This window comes from Arachis hypogaea, chromosome 3 (assembly GCF_003086295.3).
Source record: "Arachis hypogaea cultivar Tifrunner chromosome 3, arahy.Tifrunner.gnm2.J5K5, whole genome shotgun sequence".
Taxonomy (NCBI): domain Eukaryota; kingdom Viridiplantae; phylum Streptophyta; class Magnoliopsida; order Fabales; family Fabaceae; genus Arachis; species Arachis hypogaea.
This window is the reverse complement of record NC_092038.1, coordinates 6,540,709-6,550,727: the sequence shown is the minus strand read 5'-3', so window position 1 is coordinate 6,550,727 and position 10,019 is coordinate 6,540,709.

Here is a 10,019-nt window from a genome sequence, read left to right as displayed (position 1 = left end):
AGAATTTACTTTTTATATCTGGAGAGTATATAATAGATATAAGTTAATTAATAAATTATTGAAATAAAAGACAACAGTTAGTTTGATACAAAATTAAAAACCAAACTAAAAACACTTTTTTCAAAAAAGAGAATATTTTTTAAGGAATAAAAAAACGATGCATTGGCAGCATTAAAATTTTTGAAAAATCTTTAAAATTTTCCTTGGTATTTTTTGTTCATTCAAATATACCCCAAAAAAAAATTATATCTTCTATTGAAATTTTCATTTATGAAAGTTTAATTAATGAATACTATTTTGATGAGTTGATTCTTGTCTAATTATTTTGAAGCACAAAATTTAAAAATATGAGTTATCTAAGATTGATTATGTTATGTGTATATTAAAATTATCTACTAATAAAAAATAAAATATATATTACTGTATTAAAATATAAATACATATTTAAAATAAATTAAACTATATATATTTATATATAAATACAATAACGGCTGATTTTAGATTTTGATATAAGAATAGTATTTTTCGTCTGGGATAATATCTAGGAGAAGTTTATGAAATATTTGGAGGATGAAGAGGGAGTATTTGTCGATATCGATGTGCAATGTGCGTGCATGTGAGTGCTATGGTTTATGGCGGGACAATGACGACGCATAGAAGCAGTATCCATTCAATGTACAACGTGGATAGGGATGGATGAGGGCCATAACGAGGCTATTTCTTTTTTTTTTTTCATTTTTTTTATGAAAAGGTCATTATCATTTTACTATTATTTTAACTTCAATCATACTATATATAAATCAGCCAATGCATATTTTTATGAAATTACTTAAGTTGTGATTTGTGCTCTAAAAAAAGTGGTACATGTATCACGAGTCATGAAATAAGAGAAATTGTATTGAATGAAATTTTCAAGAAAGAGTAAAAATTATATTTAGTACTTTTATAATGTATAAATAACTTTTGACATTGTCAAAATATCATTAACAAAACCCATCATGCTATGCGTAAAGCATTGCCTCGTCATCGATTCCTAAAAAGTAAAATTCTTTTTAACAAATAATTAAAAGTATAATCTTCTTTTCTATCGTTTATATCTTTCTTCCAATGCCATATATCTAAAAGGTTACTTTTTAAAAAAGTTGAATCTATGTGCCCAGGAAAAAGGAGGGAGAGAGAGAGAGTAGGAGGTTAAATTTGATGTCCTGTATCCGCAGGAATTAGGACGCGAATTTTTCTTGCGTTTTTCTTTTTGTTTATATGGAAAAAAAAGGGGGGGTTGTTTGGGAATTGGGGTATCGTAAAATGAAAGAAATTCTTGTCAATTCACTTTGTAATTTTAATTTCAGTATACGCTTTATCTGCAATTAAATGCTCTTTGATTTGCATGAGATTAATGACATGTACGTCTTCTTGGTGGGGAGGATATGCAGCAACATCATACCATTATTTTGAGTTTTTTTTTTTTTTATATATCATAAACCCATTCTTATATTTACTTTATCAATATATGTTGGATCAATTCGTAATTTTCTCTTAGCTAGAAAAAGTAGCTCACCGCAAATAAATAGAGTAAAAATAAAATTTAGAGTTTTTAATATGGAAAAACATAGGTAAACAATGAAAATACTAAATAATATGAATAATATATATATCAGATATTTATTTCACTAGGTGTGCGAATCGTTATTTTAATATTAAGATTTAAGTGGGTAATTTGGAGGTATAATGTGTTTTGATTTGATTGGTGGTTGTTTATATTGTTCAAAAAAAGTATTGGTTACCTAGTATTATCCAGGAAATATTAGGTAAACAATAATCATATTAAACAACATGAATAACCACCAATCAAATAAAAATATACTACACCCAATTTAATACTACTAATTAAATTTAAGATTAATTTACTCTTTTAACCCTATTAATTCACATTTTTCATATATTGTTCAAAAATATTGTTGGTTACTTATACTTTTCCTTTAATATTTCACATACACAAGACTTTGATTTAGTGAAATTTTGTCTTAGAATAGGTTCACTCGAATTCAAGACTTGATTGAGACCAATAATAAGCTGAAATACTTAATGTTGTATATGTGAGTGCACATCTAAAATGAACTTAGGAATTTTGTACAGATAAATAATCTTTAATTTGCATCATTTTTTAATATATTTTAAAATATTTTTTATGGTATAAAAGTTACTTTTTTATTTTTTATTAATCATTTTATTATCAATTATAAAAATATAAAAAATAATACATATAACATTATTATTTTGTATGGCCACCAATATGCGTGGAAAAAGGGTTTTAGAAATGTTTAGTTGGAATCTCATTATTATAGACAAAGTGCCATGCATTGCATGGTTGAAGAGATAGGACATTTGCCCCCATCCATGTTCTTTTTCCCTTCTTACTCTATCGGATTAAGGAGATGTTATATCATTCATAAGTGGATCTCACTCATTTATCGGAAAGCTAGCCAATCAGTTTTCTGAGTTCATGACATTGGGTCATGCGGTGCTGGATTCTTTCATAGGTTTATTCCAGTTTTTATAGTTTGATTAAATTTTTAATTATATTTTTATATATATTTTTCTAATTGAGTTTCTATACTATATTAGATTTTGTAATTAAATTTATAGTATGATAAAAACATTAGAATTAATAAAATATTTTATTAAATAAAATAAATATATCTAACACCTAGCTGAATATTTTATATAATTTAATAAAATATTCTGTTAATTCCAACATTTTTATTACGGTAGAGATTTAGTTACAAAATCTGATATAGTATAAAAATTCAATTAAAAAAATAAAAAAATTTAATTAAAAATTTAGTAAAATTATAAAAATTGAGCCGACTCACTGATTAATTCAACCTTTTATTCCAATATCCCTTCATGCATGACTACCTTATTCCCGATATCTTTTTTTTTTTTGGGTTTTAATTTTAGCCTCATTTATTTACCAAAAATATAAAAAAAATCAAATGGAGACTGAGATGAGTGTACCAGTCAGAGCTTAAACAATCGTATTTGGATTCAATGTTGCATCTTAAAGGCTTCAATGGCAAGCCCAAAAAAAAAAAGGCTTCAGTTGAAGATAGGTATACACCATGACCAAAAATGAAAAAAATGAAAAAATATTCTTTTATTGATCAAACTATATTTTCTCTTTTTATAATTATAATCTTTACAACCCAGTAAATGTCTGAAAGTTATAAAAACTATGAATTATTTAACGAGTACGTAAAAACCAAAAATAAATTCAATTTGACTAAAAACAAAACTAGAAAGAAAAATTTATTATGAGAATAAGGAAATTATAAACTTTTTATTTTCTTTTTGTATTATTTAATACAAGTATAAAATTTCATTTATGGCCCTTTAATTCTAGAATAAAACACTTATATAAACTAAAACCAACCCAATATTAAATAAATCACCTAAAACAAAAAATATTATTTAGATGTCTTCATGCATATATTTATATAAATCAAATTTATTGAATTCAATTTATATATTTTTGCAAATCGAATTTACTGAATATTCAATTTACTATTAAAACGTGTAAATCAAATTCAGTAAATTCGATTTACATATATATATGCATGAAGGAGTTAAGTCTCAAAATAGTCCCTGAAATAAAGATACATTCGAGCCTCAAAGTCATCTATGAAGTTAATAATTATCCAAATATATCCTCGAAGTTGCACTCGGTGACTCATAGTAGTCCCTAAGACATTTTTCGTGCATAAAAAAATTGAGCTGGACTGATTTCTATTAAAATGTCGTCGTTTTATATTAAAAAAAATAGCGATTCCCTTCTAAAACGTTAATCCCATCTTCCTAAACTCGGTTTTTTTTTTCTTCTTCAACAGATCACAAAAAAATCAGTAATACAAAATTTAAAAAAACATCAATTAGAAAAGATCAATCAACTTAAATAGCAGGCATCAATAAACCTAAACAACAACAAGCACAAAAAATAACAATAATAAAAAAAATAACAATGATTATAGAATAGAAAACAACTAAAATCAACCATTGTTGTTATATTGAAACAAGATTAGCAGTAACAATCACCCACAATATTAAATAAATAATAATTGAATAACTAAAAAAATAAAAAATAAAAACTCACCATGGTTGAGAGATCAGAGAGAGAGAACCGAGTCAGAGGAGAGAAGATGGAGGCAAAGGGAGATAGAAAGGAGACAAGAGAAGATTGCTGATGCACGAGTAGTAACAACAACAACTAGAGAGGGAGGCAGAAGCGAGCAGTGACGACGAGAAATGAGACGATGTGTTGCCGTAGAGGGGTTGACGAGTGGCGCGGCGATGAGATGGAGGCTGGCGAGCGGCGCGGTAACGAGATGGAGGCTGACGAGCGGCGCAGCAATAAGACGAAGGCTGGCGAGCAGCACGGCAATGACAGAGAAGGTTGAGGCTTTGTGCTCTGCCTCTGCCTCTATTGTGTTTGAGTGTGAGAGACTAAATTAGAGCGAGGAGTGAGCGGCGCAGCACTGAAACGGAGGCCGACGAGAGGCGGCGACAGCGAGAGTTGAGGAGAGTTCCGTGTGTTTAGCGTTGTGAGTATAAGAGTATGGCTGGAGAGGGGGAGGGCGTCAGATACTCAAGTTAAGGAAGAAAAAAGAAAAAGGGAAGGGTCTCAGGTTGAAAAAGCAGAAGTAGAAGAGAAAGGGCCTCAAGTTAGAGAAGGAAAAAGACAAAGGCGTCAGGTTGAAAAAGTAGAAAGAGAATGGAAAGGAGTCAAAAGGACGAGTCAGAGAATGAGAAGGGAAGCGTGTCTTCTTCCTTTTTTTTTTAACGACATCTTTTCAAGATTCTGATAAATAGAAAGCGTCTCAGGGACTAATATATATGAGTCCCAAAACATAAGTTTAAAGACGAAATTAGAAAACTATTAATTTTAAAAACTACTTTAAAGTTCGAATATAATTTTAGAGATTATTTTAAGACTTAACTCAAAAATAAAAATATTTACGTAATATTTTTATTTTAGATAATTCATATAATATTAAATTATTTTTAGTTTATGTTACGGATCCGACCCACGGATCCTGCGCACGGAGCAGCCCTCATACCCGGTTGCTCGGGTACAACCCGTTTCGACCTGAAGGCCCAGAACCGGCCCTTCAGAGCTCCTAACCAACTTTCGAATTCAAACACCTCCCTTATCTTGGCCAAACAAGATAAGATAAAATAACTATCATCGCCTATAAATAAGAGGACCCAGGTCCCTCCAGGTATTCACTCATTCCTGACACCTTATACCTCTTAGATCCATTCTGACTTGAGCGTCGGAGTGTCTTTGCAGGTACCTCCCCCCGCCGCTCTACTCGAATAATCCGACATCTGCCTCGACCAGCAGGTTCCCGATCCTCCTCTCAACCCGTACTAGAGACATCTTGTACATTGGCGCCGTCTGTGGGGACCTGCGACAGTCGAACTGGATGGAGGGCGTCCTAGAGGAAAACCCCTCAAGCCAGGATGACTCCCAACCGCGTCGCCTGGAACACCAAGAAGTCATAAACCAAGCAAGAATAGCAAGTACTATCCACCACACGAACGAACACGACGAAACGGACCCACGACATCCCGAGAAAGCCAGGGACAAAGCAGCACAGATCATCCAGGATCTCTGCCTTCGGGTCCAGGAACTTGAAGGCAAACTGACCAACAGAGAAAAGCACAACAATGAACACGGAAGCCAGGCGACTTCCAGGTCAAGATCCCACCGCGGCAGGTCACCAACCCGACAACACGATAGGAAAGACGGTCGCAGTGTCTCACGCGACCACCGACACGAAAAATCTCTGGAACGGCGATACAACAAGAAACACCACCGCAGCGCTTCCCGAGATCTAAGTCATCAACACGACTCAGACGAGGATCGGAGATACCGAAACACCAAACGAACTAGAAATGACCACACCATAATGGGAGCTACACCCTTCACAGAAAGAATCTTAAGGGCAAAACTTCCCAAAGGTTTCGACAAACCCACCGACATGAAATATGACGGAACCAAGGACCCTCAGGAACATCTAACGGCCTTCGAAGTCAGAATGAACCTAGAAGGAGCGGCCGACGCAGTCCGGTGCAGAGCCTTCCCGGTAACCCTTGCTGGACCAGCGATCAAATGGTTCAACGCCCTCCCGAACGGATCTATAGCCAACTTCCACGACATAGCACGAAAATTCATGGCCCAGTTCACGACCAGAATCACCAAAGCCAAACACCCCATCAGCTTATTAGGGGTCACACAAAAGCAAGAAGAATCCATAAGGAAATACCTCGACCGCTTCAACGATGAATGCCTAACAGTCGATGGACTCACGGATTTCGTTGCAAGCCTTTGCCTAACTAACGGGCTCATGAATGAAGATTTTCGCAAGCACCTCACTACTAAACCAGTATGGACCATGCACGAAATCCAGAACGTCGCCAAAGACTACATCAACGACGAAGAAGTCAGCCAGGTCGTCGCTGCCAACAAACGGCAGCACGCCAACTCCCAACACGGCAATTCGGCGTCTCGTCATAACCCAACACCCAAAGAGAATCAACGGGACCACCCCAGGCCAACCAACCGGCCACCAAGAATAGGCAAATTCTCTAATTACACGCCCCTAACAGCACCTATTACGGAGATATACCATCAAATAGCAGATCGAGGCATCATTCCAAAAGCCCAACAACTCAAAGAAAGGACGGGAGGCAACAAAACCTTCTACTGTGACTACCACCGAGGTTACGGCCACAAAACACAAGATTGTTTCGACCTTAAAGACGCTATCGAACAGGCCATACGAGACGGCAAACTCCCGGAATTTACCAAAATCATCAGAGAACCGAGACGCGCGGAGAGAGACAAGTCGCCGGAAAGGGAAGGGCGTAACCCGAGAACTCACTAGCAAGCCCGCAAGGAAAGCTCGGAGGAAGACCCGACCATCATAGTGAACGTCATCACAGGCAAGGACGTACCGAGCAAATCAAAACTTACAATGAAAAAAGATCTCAAGGTAATGGCTATCAGAAACCAAGCCCCAATCGCCGCGGCCGACAATACGATAACGTTCTTGCCAGAGGACTGCCAACACGGCACCTCAGCCGAAGATGCCCCCTTCGTCATCTCAGCCAGAATTGGAACAGGACTAGTACAAAGGATACTGGTAGACACCGGCGCAGACTCCAACATCCTTTTCCGAGGAGCCTTCGACAAGCTCGGGCTCCGCAACAACAACCTCCAAACACACCGCCACGGCGTCACGGGACTCGGTGATAACTTTCTCAAACCAGATGGCTCAATTACCCTCCCCATCACCATAGGAACAAGCAATCAGAAAAAGACAATCCTATCTGAATTCGTAGTCCTAAAAGACTCCACAGCCTATAACGTGATTCTCGGAAGAAAAACAATCAATGACTTCTCTGCAGTCATCTTTACCAAATACCTCCTCATGAAGTTCAGAACCGACGACGGCTCCATCGGTACCATCCACGGAGATCGAGAGGTCGCAGCCGAATGCGACAACAGCAGCCTAGCCCTAAGAAAAAAATCCCGGGATGCGGCTGGGATATTCCTAGCCAACCTAGATGCGCGACAAGACGGCCAACCTAGGCCAGAACCAGAAGGAGACATGGAAAAACTACAAATAGGGCCAACCAGAGAGGAATACACCTTCATTAATAGAAACCCCCCATACGACCTCAAAGAAGAACTCTCCCAACTCCTGAAACAGAACAGAGACTTATTCGCATTTACACCAGCCGATATGCCGGGAATTAACCCCGACCTAATGTCCTACCATCTAGCCGTGGACCCCCAAGCTAAGCCAGTGGCACAAAGGAGACGAAAAATGTCACCAGACCGAGCCGCCGAAGTAAAAAAACAAGTCAAAGCCCTACTCGAAGCCAACTTCATCCGGGAACTCCCCTACACGACCTGGCTAGCCAACGTCGTACTAGTACGGAAATCTAATGGGAAATGGCGAATGTGCGTCGACTACACGGACCTCAACAAAGCTTGCCCGAAGGACGCCTTCCCCCTACCAAACATCGACGGATTAGTAGACGCAGCATCCGGCCACTGTACCTCAGCTTTATGGACGCATATTCCGGCTACAACCAGATCCCGATGCACCAACCAGACGAAGAAAAAACTGCGTTCATCACCCCAGACGGAACATACTGCTACACAGTGATGCCCTTCGGCTTGAAAAATGCTGGAGCCACCTATCAAAGACTTGTTAACAAGATTTTTCGAGACCTGTCCGGAAAGAAGTTAGAAGTCTACATAGACGATATGCTCGCCAAGACTGAATCCGGCGAACAACTAACCAACGACCTCAAGGTCATAATGAACACCCTACGAAAGCACCAAATGCGGCTCAACCCGGCAAAATGCGCCTTCGGAATGGAGGCAGGGAAGTTCTTCGGCTTCATGATTACACAACGCGGAGTTGAAGCAAACCCGGAGAAATGTCGTGCCGTCCTCGAGATGACAAGCCCCAAAAACCTTAAAGACATCCAAAAGCTCACCGGCCGACTGACCGCGTTATCACGCTTTCTCGGTGCATCGGCCCAAAAAGCAATCCTTTTCTTCAAACTAATGAAGAAATGGACCCCTTTTAAATGGGAGACGGAGTGCGAAGAAGCATTCCAACACTTCAAGAGGGTCCTAGCGGAACCACCAATCCTCGCCAAACCCCAAACAGGGGAAACACTCTACATGTACCTCTCCATAACGGAAGAGGCACTCGCAGCAGCCCTCATCCGTGAAGACGAGAAAAAGGAGCAAAAACCCGTATACTTCATAAGCAAAGTCTTACAAGATGCAGAAACCCGCTATTCACGCTTAGAAAAACTAGCTTTCGCACTCCTTACAGCCTCCCGGCGCCTGCGACAATACTTCCAAGCTCACCCTGTGACGGTCTGAACCGACCAGGCGGTCAAGCAAGTATTACAGAAACCCGACCTAGCGGGAAGAATGCTAGCATGGTCCATCGAGTTATCCCAATTCCAGATCAAGTTCAAACCCTGGAACGCTATCAAAGCACAAGTCTTGACCGATTTCATCGCCGAAATGACTCCGGGAAAACTCACCCCCGAACCACGGAAACTGCACGTCGACGGCTCGTCAAACTCCACTCACGGAGGCGCCTGAATCATACTCGAAAACCAAAACGGGATCACAATTGAACAGTCAGTACGTTACGAATTTCCAGTATCAAATAACCAGGCAGAATACGAGGCCCTCTTAGCGGGCCTGACCCTAGCCCGAGAAGTCGGAGCAAAGGCCCTAGAGGTAAATACCGACTCCCAAGTAGTCAGTTCCCAAATCAACGGAAGCTACCAGACACGAGATCCCCTGCTCCAACAGTACCTCGCCAAGGTAAACAAACTAAAAGAAGGGTTCGAAAGCATCACCATACAACATGTTCCCAGGGAACAAAACGCCAGGGCAGACCTACTTTCCAAGCTAGCCAGTACCAAACCAGGACACGGTAACAAATTGCTAATTCAGGAGGTCGTTAGGTCACCTTCTGTAACAACAACGGCCAACGCCCATCTGACGTCCTCAAATCGGGAGTCCTGGACGCACCCTATCCTACAGTACCTCCTCAACGGAACTTTGCCGCCAGACCCGAAAGAGGGAAAGCGAATAAAAAGGGAAGCCGCCAACTATACCATCGTAGCAGGACAACTATACAAACATGGTTTCTTGCAACCCCTACTCAAATGCGTCGAACACGGGGACACGGAATACATACTCCGCGAAATCCACGAAGGCTGCTGCGGTCATCACGTCGGAGGCAAAACATTAGCCCAAAAAATCATCAGGGCTGGCTACTACTGGCCCACAATCATTCGAGACTCCATACGATTAGTAAAAAGCTGTGACAAATGCCAAAGACACGCCAATATCCACCAAGCCGCCCCACACCAACTCAGCACCATATCGGCAGAACGGCCGTTCGGCACTT